Consider the following 3,028-nt stretch of genomic DNA (forward strand, 5'->3'; position numbering starts at 1 on the left):
GTTGCTCTTGAGTACTTTAGAGAGGTCCCTAACAGCAGACTTTCCCATCGCAATATGTTTTTTGATTTCCTGGCTGCTGGTGCCAAGAGTGTTGACTGTGGAGCCAAGCAAACTGAAGCTTTGAACAATCTCAATCTCTTCGCCATCCATCCCGATGCTACCAATTGGTCCAGTGGTGAGAATCTTTGTCTTTTTGACATTAAGCCTCAGTCCATACTGAAGGCTGCAGTCCTTAACCCTCTGCAGTAAGTGCATGAGGTCCTCCTCAGTTTCAGCGAGCAAGTATATCTTCATTTTATTTACAATCAAAATCATGAAGACTGTCAATCAGCCTCTTCCCTTCAAACAAGGGTAACAGAAAGAATGAACTTGCAAGCTTCATTTATTCAATACCAAGTGAAATTATTGTAGTAGATCTGGGTGAGGAATAGAATCAGTCATTTGATATCATCATTCTTTTTCCCCCTTAATTAATTCAGGAGTTCTGGTGGCTTAATAGTAAAGAGTTGCATTGCCAAACCAAAAGACACATGGTTTGAATCCACCAGCAGCTCCTTGGGAGAAAGATGTGCAATCTCCTCCAGAGCAATTTAATGCCTCTGAAAATCTGTTGGGAGGGGCAACTGTGAGTTGGTTCTGACTCAACGGCACAAAATAGTGATAATGAAAATAACAGTTTGATTCTATTTCAATAAACTCTAGGAAACTGTCAATCAATCAATATAATTATTGTTACTGCTTTGAATAAACACTGGTTGGTGTTCTGTAGCTCTAAACTGGCATGGGAGGGGGCTGACCATCTTTCTCCTACCTATAAGCTGCTGGATTTGAACTGTGGATTTGAACTTCCCTTCCTTTGGAATGGAAGTGAAACTTAACATAAATCATCAGAGTTCCCTAAGCCACCAGAGCTCCCTGAAATAGTGATTAGGGCTTCAAAATTCCATTATGATATAAAGTTCTATCACAAGGTTATTAAGCAGAGAATGCAGTTTACAGTTAAGGCTGTTCATGTTACCTAATGACTTGAATATTTCTTTATTAGCTCCAGCAGAACAGAAACCATTTTACCTACTTTGTGCAATGCTTATATTTTATGGTAAAGACACTTGGTAAGTGATTTGATTCTGATCATTAGTTTTAAAATTTTTGAATAATAATCTCATTGGCTTGAAGAGCTATTATGAAGATTTCATGAGTTAGTATTTATAAAGTTTAAAACAGAATCTAGTTTATTGACGGAAGACAGAAAAGAAGGGGAGGAAAGGTGTGTATTGCACTGAAACAGACGAGGGAGAGAACTGTTTAAAAGGGCCAAATGAATGGGTATTCTTGTCATTACAGAAGTCCAGAGTGAAGGCAGCATAGTGGAGTGGACTTGGTGGAGGGATTGCATTACAATGAAAGAGTTTTTCTTTTTCTTTTCAAGGAGAAGAGTGAATTGGGGGAGAGTGGGTAGGTAGGGAGAAAAGTGCAACAATGAATGACTGGAAACCCTAAGTCTGTGTAAACTTTCATTAAAATTAATTTTTAAAAACCCAGTATCTGGTTTATAGTAAGTGCTACATAAGCAGTTATGTAAAATAAATTTAAGGAGGAAGATCCTCAATGGGAAGGACAGTGGCTGCAACAATTAACTCAACATGCAATGTTGGTGAGGACAGTGTAGGATCAAGCTGTACTTCCTTCTTTCTGTGGTACAAGAGGTCAGAACTGACTCAACTGTACCTGACAACAAAAACATTTTATTTTATATTTTAACTCAAATAATTTTGCAGACTGTTGACCTAATGGGATACAAATTAGGCCTCAATTTGCCTGTTGGCTGCATGAACATTCAACTTTATCTCCCAAACTGTATGTCACATAAATGGTTATGTATGCAAATTTGTCATTCTGTCATCATATTTATCTCTTGTTGTCTAGGCAGCTCTGGGGGGCTGTCTAGTGGTAAGAAATTGCACTACACTCTTAAAGGTGCATGATTTGAATCCACCAGCTGTTTCACAGGAGAAAAACTCCCTTGTGATTTATTGTCTCTGAAAACCCAACGGAGCGTCATCACCTATGATGACAGCAACTTGTTGGCACACAATAAACATAATGCAAATATACAAGGAGCTCTTCATTCTCACCTCATTTATTTGGAAAAGAATTAATTTCTAAAAAGTACAACTGTGCTTCTGGAACAAGAGGCAAAGGTCTCAAATAAAAATGTTGAATTGTATAGATGTCTGCACTACTGTCACAAGCTCCATCACCAATATAGTTTCAGCAACAGCCAAGTTCTTAAATGTACTTATTTTTGGAAATTGCAATTCAGAATTAACCATTCACAGATGTAGATATTTGTTCTTTGCACTCACCCATATTGTCTCCTCATTAAAGGCAGTTTGGTTTATCTCAATGATAAATCTTTAATTAAGATATATATTCCTCTAAAGCAAAAATCCTTTTCCTTGTAGTTTTTTTAAATTTTTCTATTTTTTTTTTAAATTTTTCTAACCTCTCATTAACTTGTGTCTTTGTGTCTATGTCTCTTGTAGGAAACACTGATAGACTATTTTATCCAGGCTGCCGATCTCTGACTCTTAACTCATGTATTTATTTACATTTAGTATGATTGACTATGTTGTTGTCGCATACCATAAGAGTCAGAATGGATACCTTCTGGTAGGTTTTTGGAGGCTGTTAATCAGACGGGAGGAGATTGTTCATCTTTCTCCCATGGAGCAGCTGGTGGCCTTGAATTGCATGCCTTTGGGATTGGAGCACAACTTCTTGTCAGTAGGCATGAATTTTGCTGTCATTGTGTGTGTGTGTGTGTTAACAATTTCTTTTTCTTTCCTCTTAATTTTCCATGTTGAGTTATTTTCAGATATGGATTTTCTTTTCCTATCAATTTTGGTACTTATTGTTATTTGTTAAAAAGTATTTTTAAATAGGCAAATTCAAGCTGAAGCTGAGGAAAATTAAACCAAACCCACAGGAGCCAAAATATGACTTTGATTTCATACCACCTGAATTT

The sequence above is a fragment of the Elephantulus edwardii genome, unplaced genomic scaffold, assembly GCF_000299155.1.
Source record: "Elephantulus edwardii isolate Elephantulus edwardi_28Jun2011 unplaced genomic scaffold, EleEdw1.0 scaffold00084, whole genome shotgun sequence".
NCBI classification, from domain to species: Eukaryota; Metazoa; Chordata; class Mammalia; order Macroscelidea; family Macroscelididae; genus Elephantulus; species Elephantulus edwardii.